The sequence below is a fragment of the Podarcis muralis genome, chromosome W (genome assembly GCF_964188315.1).
Source record: "Podarcis muralis chromosome W, rPodMur119.hap1.1, whole genome shotgun sequence".
Taxonomy (NCBI): domain Eukaryota; kingdom Metazoa; phylum Chordata; class Lepidosauria; order Squamata; family Lacertidae; genus Podarcis; species Podarcis muralis.
The window spans coordinates 20662522-20685192 of record NC_135674.1 but is presented as its reverse complement, the minus strand read 5'-3'; the positions used below and the strand labels follow the sequence as shown (position 1 = coordinate 20685192).

The following is a 22671-nucleotide window of genomic DNA, read 5'->3' as shown; positions in this document are numbered from 1 at the left end:
TTGGAGATCGGGACCAGCGTCACCGCCAGAGAACAGGGAAGAGGAAGGGAGCCAGGGGGCAAGCGCTGGCAGCTCACAACAGGAGGGAGGGCACGAGTCAGGGGTGGCCACACCTCCATCTGGGAGCGAAGAGACGGTTAGACGGAAGGTGGAAGGTTGGGCGCGCGCGCCAAGTTCAAATGCACAGGAAGGCGGCGCAGTAGGCAGCCCGGAAAGGGAGCCAGGTCCTAAAGCCCGGCGCAAGGAGACAGGAGGGTCCGGGGGGTCAGCGTCAGAAGAATCCCGGAAGGAAGAGACCCAGGGGGGTAGAGGGACCCAGAGAAGAACAGTCAGGCGGAAAAGGTGGAGCAGGGCTAGGATATTAAGTTGGTGTACAAGGGGCGGAGATTCAGACGGAGCTTCGCCGATCTAGCTACTAGACGTAGAGTTGCACGCAGCAGCTTGAGAATGGAAACTGTAACTCAATAAAGACTTTTACATAATGACCGTTGGCTAGCGTGATCCTCTGTGAGCTAGGATCTTGAAGCAACTCTGACAGTAAGCTCCGTCTCATAGAATTGTGGGCATCTACAGCCTCGAGGAGAGGAGAGAAGCAGGTGCCTACTAGCGAGCTCACGAACGGCAGCCGACATGACGGCTGAACAGCAGATAGCGGAACTCAGAGAAGCAGTGTCACAGCTGAATGCCGAGGCTCTCGCATCCAGGAAGAGAGAGGAGGACGCAGCTGCCGCCTACAGGGATCTCCAGGTCAGGTTGGAAGTGCTTACGAAGCAAGGGCAACAGACACCCAAACCAGAGGGGATTGGTTTGGGGAGACGCACAGGCGGTCTGGTCTCTCACTTCGATGGGAACCTGCAACAGTATCCCAATTTTAGAGCAGGCGTGCTGTGTGCACTGCAACTGCTGAATAAAGATTTTAGAGATGAGCAGGAGAAAGTGGGATTCATCATGTCCTATTTGCATGGGGATGCCAGGGCATGGCTGCGCAATTTGTGGAGGGATAACGATCCGGCGCTCCAAAATGCGAAGGCCTTTATTAAAGCGATGGATGGGTGTTTTTTATCAAGCATTGACGTGGATCTTGCTCGGCAACAGATTCATGGACTGAAGCAGGGAAGGGCCAGCGTACGGCAGTACCATGCCCGCTTTTTCGCCTTGGCCAGTGCCCTAGAATGGGACAGAGATGCGGCTCCTGTAAGAGACCTGTTCTGGGAGGGATTAAACAGCTCTGTGAAAGATGAAATTGCGAGGGGGGAGAGACCCCGGACCACCCAGGAGGTCGTGCAGAGGGCGCTGGCAGTGGGGGTACGGCTGGAAGGACGTCCGTGGAGCAGGGACGAAGGGCGTGGAGGGCGCGAACCAGCCAGGGGCTCCTCCTTCTTTCCCAGAGAAGCAGCACGTACGCAATCCACGCCTCCGCCAGGAGGAGGAGCTGAACCGATGGAGGTTGGAGGTGCCAGGGCTCAGTCAGCAACCAGAGCCCTAGCACCAGCAGCAGTGAAAGCGAAGCCTCCTAGAGGGAACAGGAAGTGTTACGTCTGTGAGGAGCCAGGGCATATGGCGAAAGAGTGTCCCCAGAGGCTCCGCAAGCTCACTGCAGCCTCAGCAATGGTGACTGCAGCAACGCAGCAAGGAGAACCACAGCAGGGAAACGACGCAGTCTGGCTGGAGGAAGAGGCACTGGGGCCCAGCCAGACGTATTAATGATGCAGTCCCCAGAGATTTTACAGCCCGTGAACCCCCTCCCGCCCAAACCAGTGGTGAGGCTCACCGCATCGCTCCAGCTGCCCAATGGCATCACCATGGACGTGCCAATCACCATTGACTCAGGCAGCAATGCGGACTTTATAGGGCAGGACTTTGTCAACAAGCATGCTATACAGTTGCTGCCGGCCACACTGCCCCTGCAGGTTGTCACGGTGGATGGCAGGGAGCTGCTAGGGGGGCAAGTGGTGCAGCAGACGCCACCAATGGTGATGCGACTTGGGAATCACAAAGAAGTCATCAGCTTCAACGTCACTCAATTGTCGGACACGCCCATTGTGTTGGGCATGAGTTGGCTGGACAAGCACAGCCCAACGCTGGCTTGGTACCAGAGGCAGCTGACCTTCGGCTCTTCCTTTTGTGCTGAACACTGCATCGTGCCCAGGCAGGAAGGAGAGGAAGAAGAGTCACAGCTGCTGCTAGGCACGCTGCAAGCGATTCCCCACAAGTACGCAGAATTTTTGGAAGTTTTCTGCGAGAAGGAGGCAGACAGGCTACCCCCTCACAGGCCATATGACTGCAAGATTGACCTGCTGCCAGGGGCGGCGCTGCCTAAGGGGAGACTGTATTCCATGTCAGAGGACGAACTGCAAGAACTCAAAGAGTTCATAGATCATAATTTGGAGCGCGGTTTCATCCGAGAGTCCGAGGCGGCGGGAGGCAGCCCGGTGTTCTTCGTTAAGAAGCGGGATACGCCCCAAAAGAGACTCGTAGTGGATTACAGGATCTTGAACAGTGTGACTAAGCCGTCGGACTTCCCCATGCCCCGAATTGACGACCTCCTCGCAAAGGTGCGGAAGGGCAGAGTGTTCACCAAGTTGGACCTGCGAGGGGCGTACAACCTCATTCGCATGCGGGAGGGAGATGAGTGGAAAACAGCCATGTTCACGCCACTGGGGACCTACGAATATAGAGTTATGCCTTTTGGATTGCAAAATGGCTCCCACGTTTTTCAAGCATTCATGCATCACGTGTTGGCGGGACTTCTCTACAAGACGTGCGTCTGTTTCTTAGATGACATCCTGATCTTTTCGGAGTCGCAACAGGAGCATGACAAACACGTCAAGGAAGTGCTGAACAGGCTAAAGCAACATAGGCTCTACGCCAAGCTGGAGAAGTGCCAATTTGACGTGACGGAGGTGGATTTTCTGGGCTACAAGCTGTCTGACAAGGGGCTCGCCATGGACAGCGCCAAGGTTCGAGCGGTGTTGGATTGGAAGAGCCCGCGCAACCGGAAGGAGGTCCAACGGTTTGTCGGCTTTGCGAACTTCTATCGCAAGTTTATCAAGGGCTTCGCTATGCAGACGGCGGCCATCACTGACACGCTTAGCTCCAAGAAAAAGAAGTTCATTTGGACAGAGCAGGCGGAACAGTCCTTTCAGGCACTCAAGCGTCTCTTCGCGTCGGAAGAGCAGCTGCTTCATGTCAACCCCAGCAAGCCGATGAGGGTGGAGACAGACGCCTCGGACAGAGCCGTGGGGGCGGTCCTGCTGCAGAAAGACCCGCAGGGGGTGTGGCGACCGGGAGCGTTTTACTCCAGGAAGCTCAGCAAGTCCGAGCAGAACTACACCATATGGGACAGGGAGTTGCTGGCCATTCATGCAGCGTTCAAGGCGTGGAGGCACTTTCTGATCGGCGCCAAGCACACGGTGCAGGTTTGCACGGACCACAAGAACCTAGAGCACTGGCGCACGGCACAGTTCCTGAACCAAAGGCAGATACGTTGGGCTGAGTTCTTTGCGAACTTCGACTTCCGAATAGAGTATGTCCCGGGGGACACCAACATCATGGCGGACGCTCTCTCTCGCAAGCCACAGTATCTGGAGGACGCAACGCCAGCGGCCGCCATGCACATCTTCGCACCGACAGTGTGGGCGTGCGCCGCGGCAACCGTGGATCTGGAGGCGGTGCGACGAGCGTTGCAGGGGGACTCCTTCGCGCAAGCAAAGATGGCAGAGGTGCAAAGGGGCAAGGCAGCGGCCGACGGTTTCCAGCTAAGAGATGGATTGCTCATCCGTAAAGGGGCCATCTACGTGCCGGGAGACGAACTTCGCGCCAAGGTGCTGCAGCAGCTGCACGACGCGCCCACTGCAGGGCACTTCGGCAAGGAGAAGACGGTGGAATTAGTCGCCAGGGATTTCTGGTGGCCTGGAATGAGAGGGGAGGTCGCGGACTATGTGGCGAGGTGTGACACCTGCCAGAGGGCGAAGCCAGTGCTTAGACCGCCGGCCGGACTGTTGGAACCGCTGCAAACTCCGGTCGAACCTTGGGAGAGAGTGGCCCTGGACTTTGTCACGGATCTGCCCAGCTCGAGGGGCAAGACGGCAGTGCTGGTGGTGGTGGACTTGTTCTCCAAGATGGCACATTTCATTCCGTATGCGAAGGTGGCCACGGCGGAGCAAACCGCCAAACTGTTCATAGACCACGTGTTCAAGGTTCACGGTCTGCCACGGTCTATTCTGTCCGACCGGGGGCGGCAGTTCATCTCGAATTTCTGGCAGAGGCTGATGGGCTTCCTGAACGTCAAGATCAACCTGGCGTCGGCGAGACACCCGCAGACCAACGGGCAAGCGGAGCGGGTCAATGCCATCATGCAGCAGTACTTGAGGTGTTATGCAAATCAACAGCCTGCGACGTGGGTGGATTACTTGCCGCTCGCCGAGTTCGCCTACAACAACATGAAGCGCGTGTCCACGGGGGTTACGCCGTTCTTCGCCAACAACGGGAGGCACCCCAGAACCTTCCCGGGACTGGAAAGGCTGGGGGAGGGGGAGCCGCAGACGGCAGATGCGTTCGCGTCGGAGCTGCAGGAAGTCCACGATCAGCTGAGGCGCCACCTGGAGCTGGCCAAGCACGCATACAAGGTACAAGCGGACAAACGCAGAAGGGTTGGCGAAGAGCTCCACGTGGGAGACTGGGTCTGGTTAGCAGCCCACGCAGTGCCGGCCAGGTCGTTGGCCAAGAAGAAACTAGGGCATAAGCAACTGGGGCCCTATCAAGTCGAAGAGCAGGTCAACCCGGTGGCCTTCAGGCTGGCGCTTCCGGAGGGTTCCAGAATGCATCCGGTGTTCCACAGATCGGTGCTCACTCCCTACAAGGCACCGCACAGGTTTCAGGAACCCGGAACGGCGCCGAGTCCGGTCAGAGACAGAACAGGGCACGCAGGAGTGGCACAGAAGGAGCGCATCAACGAAGTCACAGAAATTTTGGATTCCAGATGGGGGGAAGAAGGGGTAGAATACTTTCTCGCCAAGGAGGGCACCCCGGCCAGTGCGAACAGCTGGGTGCCGGGCTACGCCTTGGACGAACCTCTGCTCAAAGACGAGTTTCATGCCCTCTTCCCACATAGACCGATGCCAGCAGACTTTTTCGACGACTGGCTTTTCACGCCCACGCTTTCGGCCAGCACGTTCCGGGGGTTCGACTCGGACGAGGACCCGACACGAGACGTCCGTTCCCCGGAGGGGTCACCCTCGGGATCTGCCTCAGAACCCTCGTATTGGTGGGACGACAGACCAGAGGAGCAGTGGCGCAGGAAGTGGCAAGAAGGTCCAGGACGAGCAACGCCGCCAGGAGGAAGTGAGGGAGAGACGGACATGGACGTTTTCGGGGACGACCCAGGTTTCGAGCACGGCGGCACAGAGATGGAAGCAGAGGTGACCGTCGTCGACGAGAGCAGGGAGGAAGAACCGGAAGACTTCGGATGGAGGCCCGCTACGGGAAGCGAACGGTACCCGACATTCGTCCCCTTGACACAGCAGCACCCAGCTCCAGCACCGGAAGGAGGGGAAGGGGGAGTGGGGGGCTTCGAGGGGGGGATGGATGTCAGGGGTTCAGGAGCAGAGGCAAGGGCAAGGGAGGAAACAGAGAGCGAAGGGGAGGAGGCAGAAGAAAAGATGAGTGATGACGACGACCCGAGATCTCCGAGTCTTTCCAGTGAATCGGAGGATTCACAGAAAGGAGCACCAGTGGCCAAGGCAAGGGGGGAGTTTAGGGGGGCACCCCAGGAAGATAGAGCCAGAGGGGACTCAGAGGAGAGCAGTTGGAGATCGGGACCAGCGTCACCGCCAGAGAACAGGGAAGAGGAAGGGAGCCAGGGGGCAAGCGCTGGCAGCTCACAACAGGAGGGAGGGCACGAGTCAGGGGTGGCCACACCTCCATCTGGGAGCGAAGAGACGGTTAGACGGAAGGTGGAAGGTTGGGCGCGCGCGCCAAGTTCAAATGCACAGGAAGGCGGCGCAGTAGGCAGCCCGGAAAGGGAGCCAGGTCCTAAAGCCCGGCGCAAGGAGACAGGAGGGTCCGGGGGGTCAGCGTCAGAAGAATCCCGGAAGGAAGAGACCCAGGGGGGCAGAGGGACCCAGAGAAGAACAGTCAGGCGGAAAAGGTGGAGCAGGGCTAGGATATTAAGTTGGTGTACAAGGGGCGGAGATTCAGACGGAGCTTCGCCGATCTAGCTACTAGACGTAGAGTTGCACGCAGCAGCTTGAGAATGGAAACTGTAACTCAATAAAGACTTTTACTTAATGACCGTTGGCTAGCGTGATCCTCTGTGAGCTAGGATCTTGAAGCAACTCTGACACTTATTTTAAACTCTTCGCGAGTACCCACTTGCTTCACAACCGGTCCCTTCTAATCATGTTCAGCAGGACCTCCAGGACCGATATAAAAAGCAATGGGGAAATTGGGCACCCCTGTCGTGTCCCTTTTTCTATCTCAAATTGTTCCGTAACCACGTTATTTACAATTAGTTTAGCCTTTTGTTCAGAATATATTGCACCTATACCATTCTCAAAACCTTGGCCTACCCCCGTACCCTGTAAGTTCTTTTTCATAAAACTCCAAGAAATATTGTCAAACGCTTTCTCCGCATCCACGAATATTAAAACTGCCTTAGTGTTTATATTCACTTGTAGTTTCTCTAGAATATTAATTATGTTTCTCACATTGTCAGATAAATGTCTTCCTGGGAGAAAGCCTGCTTGGTCTTTATGTATCTCTTCCACTAACACTCTTTTCAGTCTCTTAGCCAAAATATCTGCAAAAAAATTTATAATCCACATTAAGCAGTGATATGGGACGGTAGTTCTTGAGCTGCGTCTTTTCAGTCTCTATTTTCGGTACAAGTGTGATATATGCTTCTTTCCACGACTCTGGTGCCCTTTTCCCTTCCAAAATTTCATTGCAGACTTCCTTCAAAGGTTGTAATAACCAGTCTTTCAAAGATCTATAATATCTGGAAGTCAGCCCATCCGGTCCTGGAGACTTGCCTAATTGCATATTTTGAATGGCACCTTCTATCTCCTGGTCAGATATTTTGCAATTCAACATTATTTTACTTTCTTGTGAGATTTTTTGTAATCCATTTGTTTTCAAAAAACGGTCAATGTCCATTTCATTCTGTGGCCCTTGTGCATATAGTTGTTTGAAGTACTTCTGGAAGCAATTTCTAATCTCAGTTGGATTATGTATGTCCTTTCCTTCTACTTCCAAATTTGTGATGGTATTTAGTTTTTGTCTTTTTTTCAATTGCCAAGCCAATAGTTTCCCACACTTATTCGCTGATTCAAATGTCTTCTGTCTCATTTGTTTAATTTTCCATTCTATTTCCTGATTCATCAGTTCCATATATTGTACTTGATGTAATTTTATTTCTCTCAAGATCTCCTGCGACTTTGGCTTTACTCTCAATTTTCTCTCTCCTTCTTTTATTTTCTCCAAAATTTTATCTTTTTTCTCATTTCGACTTCTCTTCTTTATTGCGTTCTGTTGTATCAAGAACCCTCTCATCACAGCTTTACTTGCATCCCAGATTACTCTTTTTTCAACATTGGTAGTCAAATTTATTTCAAAATAGTCTCTCAAAGTTTTTTGGGCCTTTTTATATACTTCTTCATCTCTAAATAGGGTGTCATTCATCCTCCATCTAAAGGAGCCGGTTGTTGTTTGCTTCATCTCCATCTTTACAGCGTTATGGTCTGAGCAAGTTTTAGGGCAGATTTCCACTTTCTTTATCTTTGGTGCCATTCCTCTAGTAATCCAAATTTGGTCAATTCTAGTCCATGTCATTTTAGCTTCAGAGAAGAAGGTTCCCTCTCTCCCCAGGGGGTTCTTAGTTCTCCAGATGTCAATCAAGTCCATATTGTCAGTCAATTCAAAGAAAGTTTTTGGTAGTCCACCATCTTTGGTGACTACCTGTTTTTGTGCCTTGTCCATGTTTGTAGATACAACTCCATTCATATCTCCCATCAGAATTATATTATAGTCCTTATAGTCCAGAAGGATCTCATGCAACTTCTTAAAGAATTCAGATTTCCCCTCGTTCGGTGCATACACCCCTACAATCAAAAATTTCTCTCCTTGAAATTGAATTTCAATTGCCAAATATCTTCCTTGTTCATCTTTAAAAATTAATTTTGGTAGAAATTTCTCCTTTGCATATATCACCACTCCTCTCTTTTTGACTTTATCAGACGAAATAAACTCTTGTCCCAATCTCTTATTAATAAGTATTTTCCTGTGTAGCCTCATTACATGTGTTTCCTGTAAACAAATCAAGTCCAATTGTTCTTTTCTTAGTATATGGAAAACACGTTTTCTCTTTCGAGGGGAGTTCAGTCCATTACAATTCCAACTTAGAAGTTGCAGAGCCATAGTAAGTTACTTAGTTTTCCCTCCAACAGCACCGAGTTGTTCTTCTTCTTCTGTTGGTGGTGTGTCTTTCCCTGGGCCAAGAAGTCCAAATGATAAGTTTGCTATATCTAAAATTCCTTTTCCTGAAGCAGGTTGGTCCTCACCGGATTCCACTTCCTTCTGTAAGTCCTCCTCGTGGTCTTTCAAAAACTTGTCTTTATCATTCACTGTCCTTATTCTTATTTTCCTTCCTTTGTATTTAAAAGATAGACCTTGGGGGAATTCCCACCTGAAGAGTATTCTGTTTCTTCTCAATAGAACGACAAGATCTCTGTAATAAGTCCTTACATCCAAAATATATTTGGGTATATCCTTAAAGATCTCCACAAATGACTCTTCAATTTCCAAAGTTCTTTGGTAGTGCAGATTCAAGATTTTGTCTCTTTCTTCTTTTGTTCTTAAGGTAATCAAACAGTCTCTTGTTTTGTTCTTTCTTTGTCTTTTACCAAGTCTAAATGCACTCACTATCTTGAATTCTTCCTTCCCCAGGTCCTGTTGCCAAAAATCTGTAAATTCCTTTGTAAGGAAGTTCGCCAGATTGTCTTTCTCACTTTCAGGTACTACTCTGATTCTTAAATTTCTCTCCTTTCCTTGTAATTCAATCATAGACAGTGTCAGATCATGATCCTCTAGTTTCTTATATACCGGTGGTATCTTCTCCTGAGTGGCAATTGCAATTTCCTTAGCTTCCTCTGCTATCTTTCGAGTCGAGGCCGATTCCTCTAGTAGTTTTTCAATGGACTGTGTATTAGAATTCACCTTCTTTCCCAGTTCATTAATACTTGTAGTGTTCAAGTCAATTTTTGCTGAGGCCTCAGCTACTTGTTTATTTGTTTCTGCTACATGTTTGTTTGTTTCTGCTACCTGTTTGGTTAAATTTTCCAAAGATTCATTAATTTTGCTGAGTGCCTGAGCCAATACATCTTCAGATGACATAGCTTTTGGTTTTACTCGCAAAGCAGCAGCTCCTACTGTGCCTGCTGCTCCGGATGTTGAAGCCCTTCTCTGATGTGTAGTATCAGTCTTGTATTGTCTGCCGGACCTGGTGGTTTTTTCCTGTGCCAGCTCTATCTTCCCTTTCTCATTTGCCATAACACTCTCATGTAAAACCCAAGGTCAGTCTCACGCCTGGTAGATTTGTTTTGAAGAGGAATTTTCCAAAGCTTGGTTATTTAGTGGCTCAATTGTTGTTCTTTCGCAGATTTATTTCAGAATTCTTTACCCTTAACGTGCTGACAGTCTTCCCACTGATCGGCTTTCCCTGTCATAGGCAGACCGTTCCCAGGTTTTAGAGGCAGCGGATATATCTTTACTTCCCTCTTTTCTTGCAGGTAAATAATGCTCAAATTTCTCCCCTCCGCTCCTGCAAACAGGAGGGGAAACCGCTTTTTTGATGTTGGATTTTAAGCCTTCAAGAAACGTCTTTCAAAGTTACAGCTTTACAGTCTCTTTGCTTTGATCTATTTGATCTATTTACAAGCCAGAAAGGCAGACTTCCTGTTTGTGCCTTTCCCGTTTCGGTGCCAAAATTACTCAAAATTTCCTCCAATCAATTCGCTTAAACCTACTCACGGGTAGTTGCTTTAGAGTCCAATTTTCCAGAAAGAAATCAGCGCTCTCTGACCATGGCCGTGCGGCTTCACTCCGCGGAAATGGTAGACGACTCTCAGCCCCGAGCCGCTCACCCCCGTCCCGTTCCGATACCTTTAAAAAGGCTCCTTCGCAGCCGGGGGGCGCAAATGGTGCCCGCCGAGTCTCCAAGTTCACAGGCTTCACCGCCTGTGATTTTTTCGGGTCCCCGCTTCGCCGCAGCGGCAAGACCCAGTCCCGCGGAGCCGATTCCCTCCGGAGCTCAGAGGGAATCTGCCATTAGTCGCTGGCGCTGACCGGAAGTGCCAAAACAATTTTTCTCATAAAATTGACTTAATCACTTAACATCTTTCTTTCTTTCTATTTCAGCTTTAAACATATTAATTCCTAAGATTGCATAATTAAATCCTAAGCTTATCTGATACTTGCAAGCTTTTCCAATTATATTATCTTAGCATATTTAACTAAATATTCTTTAAATTTCATCCATTCGTCCTGATACTCCTCCTCCTTCTCATCACGGACACTTCCAGTCAGGTCGGCCAGCTCCGAAAAGTCCATCATCTTCATCTGTCATTCCTCCACTGTTGGGACTTCTTGTGTTTTCCAGTTCTTAGCTAACAAGATTCTTGCTGCAGTTGTGGCATACAAAAACAATTTGACATCTTTCTTGGGCAATTCCAAACCTGTTATTCCAAGATAAAAAGTACCCTCCTTTTCTTTACATTTCCAACATTAATTATCAGTGTTGTGGTAAATTTTACAGGGGTCAAATACCATCTATACATCATTTTCATAATATTTTCCTTTAACACCGTACATGCAGTGAACTTGACCCCTTTCTTCCACAATCTTTCCCAATCTTCAAACATTATGTTGTGTCCCACATCTCTTGCCCAGTCTATCATCACTGATTTAACTTATTCATCCTTTGGATGCCATTCCAACAGTAAATTATACATTTTAGACAAATTTTTAACTTTAGAGTCCAAAAATTCCCTTTCCAACTAAGTTTTTTCTGAAGTAAAACCATTTTTCTTATCTAATTTATACAATTCATTGATCTGGTGATAATATAACCAATTTATCTTACCTTTAATTTGATCAAATGGTTTTAATTTATAACCTTCTTTATCTTCCAGTAGCAGGTCTGAATATCTCAACCACTTGGTTTCCATATTTAACTTTTTCTGGGCCTTTGCCTCCATTAGTGAGAGCCATCTGGGTGTCTTCCTTTCTAAGATATCATTATATTTTATCCACACATTATACAGAGATTTCCTAATTACATGGTTTTTAAAAGCATTATGGGCCTTTACTTTATCATACCATACATATGCATGCCATCCAAACACATTATCAAATCCCTCCAAATCTAAAACATCAGTGTTTATTGCGACCATTGGCCCATATCAAAAACAATACATCAGAATTTATCCATAAACAATACAATTTAGACAGTTCCAAGTTAAAACACCCATATAAAACCAATTTTACTTCAGTTAAGTAAGCACTATACACAATAAGCTCCCTCTATGTAAACCACAATTCAAATCCATCAGATTTTGGGGGGTATGCGTCTTAGTTCTGGCACTTATTGATGGTTCTTAAGTTTAGCTAAGCTGTCAGAGTCATACAGTGATCCATTTCTCCTCTTTTGAAATAAAACATTAGTCAGGTATCTAGCGACTGCAAGGGATCTACTTGTATCTTCGTCGTTTAATAAGTATATTATTTGGGCTTCCTGAGGTCCGTCAGCAATTCTCGATAAATATGGGGCCAGAAACTTGGACCGTGAAGCCGAATGTAATGGACAACAGAAGATTATATGATATAACGATTCTATAGATCCACTTTTACAGTCACAGAGGAGTGAGATCTGTCCGTTGGAGAGTCTGTTACCCAACACGTTTGATGGGAAAACATTGAATCTAGCCTTTATAAAGGCATACCTGTGCGTCACCACAGATAAGGTAGTTAAATAAGATGGAAGTTTCGTTGGTGGTGTTAAACCAAGGTTTATCGGCGAACAGGTGCCACCTCCTGTCGCAATATTAAATTGTAAATCCAACTCCTCTAATTTGTGAGTTATAATTCTCTTGACGGAAATTAAATCCAATTTTAATAATTCAGATGGAGATAGTCCTAGGGACACAATTTTCCCATGTATTATTTTTGCCCAGGGGCTAGGGAAGTCATCTCTCCAGAGACACTGTATCAAGTGGAGATTTGGAAGTTTATGCCATAATGCCAACCAGTAACAGAGGATGCATTTCCATAATGTGGTTTCTAGAGATGTAACATTTAGTTCCAGTCGTATAGCAGTATTGCTTACACACCTGGGTAATTTTAGCAACCTTCTTAGAAGCTGGTTTTGGATTATCTCCAAATGGGTTAGATTAACAAAGGACCCCCATAATGGGATTGCATATGCTATTGTTGCAATCACCTTTGCCTTGAAAACTTTTAACACTGATTGAATATGGAAAGCCCCATCTGAAAAGAAAAAACGCAGTAGCGCAAAGGAAAGGGCTTTAGCTCTGTTTAATACATATGCAAGATGGACCTTCCAGCCCATGTTGTGTTGGAGAAGGACTCTCAAGTACTGAAATTTAAAGACTTGGTCAATAGCTTTTCCGTCTATTCTCCAATTATAGGTTTTTCGACTCTTGGTGAAAATTAGGACTTTGGACTTAACATGGTTAATTGTAAGAAAATTTGATTTACAGTAAACATCGAAAATTTTTAATGCCCTCCTAAGGCCGACTCTTGAGAAGGATAGGATCACTGCGACGTCTGCGTAGAGTAGAAGGGGGCAACGGTATTGGGCAAGACGGGGGGCGTGGATCGTTTCTTGAGAATCTATCAGAGGCGCCCTCATATCACTTATAAATAGATTAAAAAGGGTCGGAGCAAGGATACATCCTTGACGAACACCTCTATTGATAGTTACTGAATTTGAGAGGTCGCCGGCCGGAGTGATTCTCACCCTAGCGGCCGATCCGTCATGCAATTTAGTTATTAGCCACAAAAGTCTTTTGTCTATTCCCCATCGGGCTAATTTCCCCCAAAGTAATCCTCTGGGGATGCTGTCAAAAGCGGCCTTTAAATCAATAAAGGCCGCACAAAGTTGGCCTCTATTTGGTGAGGAATATTTCCGGGCAAGGTGGTATAAAACTAAGACATGATCAACCGCTGACTGATTCGGTCTAAAGCCAGCCTGTTCAGGCCCAATCAGGTTGTTCTCTTCGGCCCACTTAGTAAGCTTAGTTAACAAGAACCATGCATATATTTTCCCAATTAATGACAATAAACTGATATTCCTGTAATTTCCCGGATCATCTGTTGAGCCCTTTTTATGAATTGGAACAATAATCACATCCTTCCATATTCTTGGTACCTTCCCACTGTTGTTTACGGCATCAAAAGTAGCGGCCAGGATTTTCGCCCACCAGTCTGCATGAAGTTTTATAGCTTCCGCCGGGACTAGGACAGGACCGGGGGCTTTTCCGATTTTAAGATTAGAAATGAGTCCGTGGATTTCTTCCGGGTCAGTGGGTGGCCAAAGAGGGAGCTGCTCATAGGATCCATCGATTGTATTAATATTAAGGTCTGGTAAGGCAAAATAGTTCCTTAGAAAGGATTCCCAAACTGGAGCAGGAATAACTGTTAAGGGGTATCTTTTAGATTTTCTATTAACCAACCGCCAGAATTTTCGGGAATTACGGGTACTTGAGGCAGCTATAAGTGCTTGCCAGCGGTTCAGTTGCCATTCCTGTTTGGCCTTTTTTTGCACATATTTGTAAGCTGATTTTGCCTGATAGTACTCCTTAGGAAGAGTAGTCGTCCTTGAGGATTTGTAATCATTATAAATAGCACAGAGATGTTGTTTGGCTTGTTTGCAATTACGGTTAAACCACAGTGCACCTGTCTTGGAGTGGGCCCAATTTGCCTGGTGGGTTGGGACAGTAAAGAATGACGTGAGGTCATTCAACAGATTGGCAAATAGATTAATAGTTTGATCGTGTTCATATGAGGTTATGCCAAGGGCTGAATAGGTTTGTATGATCTCCTGCTGAAAAAATTCAGAATATTTTTGAGCCTGCGTTACAGACCACTTTATACCCTTCACTCGTAATGCCGTATTAATACCCTCTACCGGGTTTTCTGCGTTAGTATCTAATTGAGTTGGATTACTGTGCTCGTCCCCATGCCAGTCTAAGTCAAACGTAGCAGCAAGTGGAAGGTGGTCACTGAACTGAATATTGCCAATCTTAAAAGAGAGAGCTTTCAAAATCAGGTCACTCGAGGCTAAAAGGTAATCTAGTACAGTGTTTCCCAACCTTGTGCCTCCAGCTGTTTTTGAACTACAACTCCCATCATCCCTGACTAGCAAGACCAGTGGCAAGGGATGATGGGAATTGTAGTCCAAAAACAGCTGGAGGCACAAGGTTGGGAAACACTGATCTAGTACACTGTTTGATTTTATGCCTAGGTGGGTATACTCCCCCGGTATATCAGGAGGGCAGCAACCATTCAGGGGTACTAGGTTTAAGCGAATAGCCATTTGGTAAAGAAGTACTCCAGCCTCGTTTACTTTAGAATCTTTTGAGGCTCTCCCTAGGGCATGTCTTAAATCATAATTGTCGAGGCATGGAGCAGTCCACCATTTAGCTTTAGTTAAATCGGCCCAATTTGCTGCTATACGTGCGTTAAAGTCACCCCCAATTAAGGATTGGCTATTGGAATATTTGACTCGGCATGATACTAAATGATCTTCTAATATTTCCCATCTATCATGCAGTTCAAGGGACAAACCCCCTGGCGGGAGGTAGACATTGGAGATTAGCAGTGATACTTCCCACCCCCACCCCACCCCGACATCAACCCGGATAAAGCATAAGGGGGAGCAGTCAAAACTAATGAAAATTTGAAATGCAGCTTCAGTGAGATACCAATTACTAGACCACCTTTCGGCCGTCCTCCTTTCTGGGAGGGGCAGGCTGGAAGGGATAGTAGGTCGAATCCGTTTATGACAATTTCACCCTCCTCCCAAGTTTCTTGCAATAGAATGATATGAAACGAGTTGATATACGACTGGAATTCTGGGTCACATTTTTTCCCACGCCAGCCAGCGATGTTCCAACAGAGGATCAATATTGGTGGTTTTCTGGGTTGTCCGGCTAACCGTCATTTAAATTCTTGTGGGGGGCTCTTATGCGGCAAGGACGCTCCCTTAAAGAAGTCCGTTATTTTCCTTTGCTGAAAGTTGTTGTCCTGGTGTGGTGAGTCTTTTGCTCTGGTGCGCACCGGTTGTGGTGAGTCATTTGCTTTAGTGCGAGCCGGTTGTGGCATGATCAAATCGCGAGGGCCAGAATTTTTTGGGGGCAGAAGAGAGTTAGCATCCTGGTGAGTGGAGATAATATTTGGCGTTTTTGGCTGTCGGGCCCAACTAGGCTCTGAAGAGGCTCCTGCCAAGTCCGCTGGAGCCGTCCTCTTTGGGGATCTAACCGATACACTTGTGATCATTTGTGTCAGGGGTTCAGGAGCAGAGGCGAGGGCAAGGGAGGAAACAGAGAGCGAGGGGGAGGAGTCCGAAGAAAGGATGAGTGATGACGACGACCCGAGATCTCCGAGTCTTTCCAGTGAATCGGAAGATTCACAGAAAGGAGCGCCAGTGGCCAGAGCAAAGGGGGGGCCTAGGGGGACACCCCAGGAGGAAGGGACCAGCGGGGGTTCAGAGGGCAGCAGTTGGAAATCGGGGCCAGCGTCCCCACCAGAGCGCAGTGGAGAGGAAGGACGTCAGGGATCGAGCCCTGGCAGCTCGCAGCAGGGAGGAGGGCATGAGTCAGGAGTGACCACACCCCCATCGGGGAGCGAAGAAACGGTCAAGCGGAAAGTGGAAGGCTGGGCGCGCGCGCCAAGTTCAAATGCACGGGAAGGCGGCGCAGTAAGCAGCCCGGAAAGGGAGCCAGGTCCTAAAGCCCGACGCAAGGAGACAGGAGGGTCCGGGGGGTCAGCGTCAGAGGAGTCCCGGAGGGAGGAGACCACGGGGGGCAGAGGGACCCAGAGAAGGACGGTCAGGCGGAAAAGGTGGAGTAAGGCGAGGATATTAAGTTGGTGTACGAGGGGCGGAGATTCAGACGGAGCTTCGCCGGTCTAGCCATAAGACGTAGAGTTGCACGCAGCAGCTTGGAAATGGAAACTGTAACTCAATAAAGACTTTTATAAAGCGAACGCTGGCAAGCGTGATCCACTGTGAGCTGGGATCGGGGAGCAGCTCTGACAATTTGATTTATATGTCCTGCTGGGTCTTCAGTCCACTCTGTGGTGACTCTCAACACTGTAGTGTCTTCCTCACGTAATTGTTGGATTTTTGGTGGACAAGAATGCGCTGGAGAAGCCTTACTTGGAGTGGCCACCACCGTCTAAGGTCGTGGATGGTCTTCGATGTATGTTGATTCCAAGTCCGGCATGGAGGGGTGAAGGGACAACAATTTATCCAGGGGGATGTTATCCTGAGTTCCATTCTTTGATTGGTTAATCACAGAGGGAACAGATAAATCTATTAGAAGCAGGGATGAGTTACCAGCGTGAAGGGGAGGAGAAGAGTCTGCCTCCAGCAGTGAGACCTTCCCATCCAATGCAGAAGGCACCTTATATGCTGGTGTGAAGGGATGATGAGCTGCTTGTGCGTAAAATGCAAGTCCCTCAGAGTTTGATCAGGTTTTCAAACCTCTGCCTGTGACGGAGCCCCTCCGGCATGGCTGCGTCAGTCGCTAGCAGAATCCGAAAGTGGTTGCTTTCGGAATCGTTTCCAACATAAAAGCTCCTTAACGGAAACACGTCTTCTGGACTCTCGGCGTGACAGTTTCCGGCGAGGAGTGGGTGTCCCTATAGGAGGTCCTGAGACCTCCCCACTGTTTTCGCTGGAAGCGTCTCTGAGCCATCCCTCCGACTCCCTTTCCCTTGGAGTTCCTCCTCTCCCCCTACTGGTTCCCTCTTCAGCTGCTATGTCTCTCTCAACCTCAGTGAGCCTTTGCACCTCCTGTCCTTCCGATGGCAGTTCCCTGACATCCACCTCCCCTCCAGGGCCCCCTTCACCCCCTCCCGTCTCCTCCCCTACGGGCGGTGAGGAGGTAAAACCCCTGAAAGAACCTCCCTCATCTTCCGAAGTCTCGAACACTTCCCTCCACTTGTTGCTGTCCCTGGTCACTCGGTACTCCTCGTCATCGGAGTCCATTCCCTCTTCCAACTCCGAATCCGCGAATCCTTCCAGTTCCTCTTCCTCGTCGGTGGTGCCGAAATACTCCCTCCTAAACCTTGCTATAGGCTGAGGTTTCCTCGGGAATCTTTGGTGGAACGTTTCTATTAAAACCTCGTCATTGACCTCCCCTGCAGTCACCCAGGTGTTTTCTGACTCCGGTTCCCCTTCCCACGCCACCAAATACTCCACCTGATTTCCCTTCCACCTGGAATCGAGGATTTCCGCTACATGGTTGCTGTTTTCCCTTTCTTCCAAGGCGGGTTCCCTGGCGTGCTCCCCTTCACGTCCCCCCCTGTACGGTGACAGTAACGACCTGTGGAACACTGGGTGCAATTTCATGTGGTTGGGCAACCGGAGTTTGAAAGCCACTGGGTTGATCTGCTGAATGACCTCAAAGGGTCCCAATCTTTTGGGTCTCAATTTCTTACAACCCCCTTTGAACGGCAACCCTTGGGTTGACAGCCACACCTGATCCCCCCCCCCCCCCTTATGGTTTCACCTTCCCTTCTGTTCTTGTCTGCCTGCTTCTTATATTGTGCCTTGGCCCTTTCTAAGTTGAGCTGGAGCTGATGATGGATCGCTTCCATCTCTTCTACAAAATGTTCGGCCGCTGGGACGCTCCATCTCTCCCCTACATCCCCTGGAAATGCCCTGGGGTGACACCCGTAATTAGCCAAAAAGGGGCTCATCCCTGTGGACACATTCTCCGCATTATTGTAGGCAAATTCTGCCAGCGCCAACTTTTCGACCCAGTCGTTCTCTCTGTCATTGACATAACACCTCAGATATTGTTGGAGGATGCCATTTGCTCTTTCCGCCTGCCCGTTGGTTTCAGGGTGCCGGGCAGTCGAAAAATTGACTTCCACGTGCAGCAAGCTCATGAGCTTCCTCCAGAACCTGGAAGTAAATTGTTTGCCCCTGTCTGAGATCACCCTCAAGGGGGCGCCGTGCAACCTAAAGATGTGTTCTACAAACAACTTCGCGGTTTCTTCCGCTGTGACTGCATGTGAGCATGCTACAAAGTGGCACATCTTAGTTAACAGGTCTACTACTACCATGATGGCTGTTTTCCCCTTGGACTTCGGCAGATCCGTCATAAAATCTATCGATACCGCTTCCCAGGGCCGTTCTGGCGTGGGTAATGGTTCTAATAACCCTGCCGGCGCCCTTCTTTCCCCTTTGGCTCGCTGACATTGGTCACACCCTCTTACATACTCCCTTACATCTTCCCTCACCTTGGGCCACCAAAATTCCCTGGTAACCAACCACATGGTCTTGTGTTGCCCAAAATGTCCCGCCGTGGGGCTATCGTGCAACTGCTTGAGTACTCTCCCCTTCAATTCACCTTCGGGTATATACAGTGCCCCTTTGTAATACAATGCCCCATTTCTTTCCTCAAAACCTCCGGGGCTCTCGCCCTCCCCCCTGAGACCTCTGAGCTTATCCTGGGCATATTCATCATTTTCCGTTTCCTCTACCAGTTCTCGTTGCCCCACCAGCGCCGCCCCACACACCCAGCGGTCCTCAGGGATGACATGTCTCTCTTCGATTGCCCCCTCCCCCTCCAAATACTCTGGTTTGCGTGAGAGAGCGTCCGCCCTGACGTTCTCTGGGCCTGGCACATAACAAATTTCAAAATGGAATTTGGAGAATTCCTGTGCCCATCTCACTTGTCGTTGGTTGAGCACTCGAGCCGTTCTCCAATACTCTAAATTCTTGTGGTCGGTGCACACTTGCACCTTGTGTTGTGCCCCAATTAATAAATGTCTCCACCTCCGGAACGCTTCGTGAATGGCGAGTAGTTCCCTGTCATACACCGTGTAGTTACTCTCGGATTTATTCAGCTTCCGCGAGAAGAAGGCACACGGTCTCCACTCCGACGTACTCCTTCCCGGTTGAAGAAGCACCGCCCCTACCGCCCGGTCTGACGCATCGGTTTCCACTCTCATGGGTTTTTGTAAATCCACATGCAGAAGTTGCTCTTCCGAGGCGAATGCCCTTTTCAGTTCTTCAAATGCTCGCTCCGCCTCCGCCGTCCAAACAAATTTCTTCTTGCTGCTGAGGCAGTCGGTGATGGGAGCCGTCAAGTGGGCAAAGTTCTTGATGAACTTCCGATAAAAGTTCCCAAACCCCAGGAATCTTTGCACATCCTTCTTGGTCTTCGGTGTCTTCCATTCCAGTACCGCTTGGACCTTGCCTGGATCCATTGCCAATCCCTTGTCTGACAAGCGGTACCCCAGGAATTCCACCTCCTTGGTATGAAACTGACACTTCTCCAGTTTCACCCACAGCTGGTTGGCTTGCAGCCTGCCCAACACTTCTCGAACGTCCCTCACATGCTGCTCCTCATCCTCCGAATATACCAACACGTCGTCTAAAAAGGCCACACAATTCTTGTAGAGCAAAGGTCCCAGGACGTGGTTCATAAAGGCTTGAAAGCACGCCGAGCCTGCTTGTAGACCGAAGGGCATCACGAGGTATTCAAAGGCTCCCAAAGGGGTGAACATGGTGGTCTTCCATTCATCCCCCTTCCTTATGCGTATCAGGTTGTACGCCCCCCGCAGGTCCAGTTTTGTAAAAATCTTTCCCTTCCTCACCCTGGTCAAAATGTCATCAATTCGGGGCATAGGGAAAGCCAGGGGTTCCGACACTGCATTCAGGGCCCTAAAGTCCACTACAAGCCTCGGCTTATCTGTGTTTTTTTTGTCCACAAAAAACACTGGGCTGCCCCCCACCGCTCGGGACTCTCTGATGAAACCTCGTTTCAGGTTTTTGTCAATGAACTCCCTCAACTCCTGCATCTCCCTGTCTGACATGGCGTACAGCTTGCCCACTGGGAGTTGGGCCCCAGGGAGTAGATTGATTTGACAGTCAAAGGGTCTGTGCGGCGGCAGTTTGTCTGCTTCCCTTTCGCTGAATACGTTGCTCAGATCTGCGTATTGCGGGGGCACCTTCCCTTTATCCGTTACTTCCATCCCGGCTAGGGTGACTCTGGCTCCTCCCGGAACCTTCCCCTCTTTGCAGTGTTCTAGGCAATGCGCTGACCCAAAGGAGACCACCCTCTGATGCCAGCCCACTAGCGGATCGTGTAGCGCCAGCCAGCTCATCCCCAAAATGATGGGAGCTCCTCCCAAGGTGGCCACGTTAAACGCTATCCGTTCGGTGTGCCTTGCCACCCTCATTATCATCGGGACAGTCTGTTGGCTAACTTCTCCTCCCAACAGCTCTCTGCCGTCAATCGTGGTCACCTGCAAGGGGTTACTTAAAGGGATGGTCTGTATCTGGTGCTCAGCTGCAAACTCCTTACTCATGAAATTACAGGAGCTGCCTGAATCCAAAAGCGCCTTGATCTTTAGTGGGTGTCCGTTTGGCAGCTCTAGTAACACCTCTATCACTAAAGCAGGTCTTGGAGGTTCCGGCGTGGGCACTTTCACTGCTCTTTGGCCTGGCTGCTGTGCCCCGACGGTGGCAGCCAGGCGTTGGCTTTTACTTGCTCCTTGCCTTCCTCCTCTTTTTCCCCAACAGCTCCTGCCATCCCTTGCCATTCCTTTCTTTGTGGGCAGACTCTGGCAAAGTGCCCTGGCTGTTGGCAGAGATAACATTTCTTGGCGCTCTTTCCCTCCTTCCGCCCTTCACTGGGATTTGAAACTGCGCGCGCCCGCGCTGTTCCAACTTCCATCGGCTCTGCCGGCGGGAAAGGTGGCTCTGGAATGTCTGGAATGCGGAACTCCCTCCAACGTTCCCCTTTCCCTTCCCGGCGTGCTCCTGGCGTGCTCCTATGGCCAGCGCGGATTTGGTCAGCTGGTCCATAGACTCCGCCCTGGGCCCCCGGGAAAGTTAATCTTTCACGGCCGAAGAAAGCCCCTCTTCGAAAAGCATCTGGATGGGTTCCGCCGATAGATCCCACCCCAATTTATGGATCAGCATGGTAAACTCAGTCCAGTACTCACGGACAGATCGGCTCCCCTGTTTGCAAGCCATTAACTGCCTTCGCACCACTCCCTGCTCAATGTCGCTGGAAAACATCAGGTCCATGGCACGAAAAAACTTCCTCGTGTCCTTTAGGATCTCATTATTCACTGCCATCAGGGGTCTAACCCAGTCCTTCGCTCCCGATTCGAGATGGCCAATCACAAAAGCCACTCGCGATTCCTCGTCGGGGAAGTCATCAAACTGCAGGTTGAGAGCATATTGCATCTCTGTTCTAAAGGCATGATAGTTCCTGGGATCCCCCCCAAACTTCTGCACCAATCCTGGCACCTTTCTGGCGAGCGGGGTGGTTTTCTCCTTTCCCTTTTCTGCATCCTGAGCCCTCCTCTCCTCGAGCCTCGCCGTTTGCAGCGCAAGCTGGATCTCCAACGCCCTGTACCTTTCTTCCAGGCTTGGACCCCCTCCAGCTGCTCCTGCTCCTCCGGTTCCGGCTGGGTCGCTCATGATGCCTCTCCCTGCACAAGCTGGCTTTCGAGGACTTTCGGATTGCTGTGAAGGGATGATGAGCTGCTTGTGCGTAAAATGCAAGTCCCTCAGAGTTTGATCAGGTTTTCAAACCTCTGCCTGTGACGGAGCCCCTCCGGCATGGCTGCGTCAGTCGCTAGCAGAATCCGAAAGTGGTTGCTTTCGGAATCGTTTCCAACATAAAAGCTCCTTAACGGAAACACGTCTTCTGGACTCTCGGCGTGACAGTTTCCGGCGAGGAGTGGGTGTCCCTATAGGAGGTCCTGAGACCTCCCCACTGTTTTCGCTGGAAGCGTCTCTGAGCCATCCCTCCGACTCCCTTTCCCTTGGAGTTCCTCCTCTCCCCCTACTGGTTCCCTCTTCAGCTGCTATGTCTCTCTCAACCTCAGTGAGCCTTTGCACCTCCTGTCCTTCCGATGGCAGTTCCCTGACAGCTGGGTATTGGGGAATTGTTGTTTCCACCTCCATGGGGCATGGCACTGCTAAATTAGAGTGGGTATTATTCGTAGGAACTCCGTTGCAGGCGATACTTAGGAGCTGAAGTTTAAGTAAGTCCAGCCTATTTATAATTTCTTGTTGTTCCCTCGCTGGTAGCTCTCCAAAGGAGGCGATAAGCTCTCTTTCCTCCTGGGGTGTCAAAGAGTTACTGGCACAATCGTAGTGTTTAGTTGTAGGAGTGGAGGTACTATGGGACTGGCCCAGACATGGGGTGTACAGCTCAGCCCTCTTTTGTGGTTCAGGACGGGAAGGTTGTACCGTCTCCTTGATTAATCCCTCCGATAGGAGGGGTCTAATTATGGAATCCATGAAAACTCTCGTTGGAAAAATGCCAAGACTATTCAAAAACACTTTTTGCTTAATAATAAGAGAGGGGATTTTTGCAGAGTGGAAAGCCAGCATCATTC

The 22671-nt window shown here is 49.5% G+C and overlaps 1 pseudogene; it reads right to left on the bottom strand.

Moving 5' to 3' along the window:
• Positions 1-22671, bottom strand: part of LOC144326322 (apical endosomal glycoprotein-like) — a 216467-nt pseudogene that overhangs the window by 149126 nt on the left and 44670 nt on the right.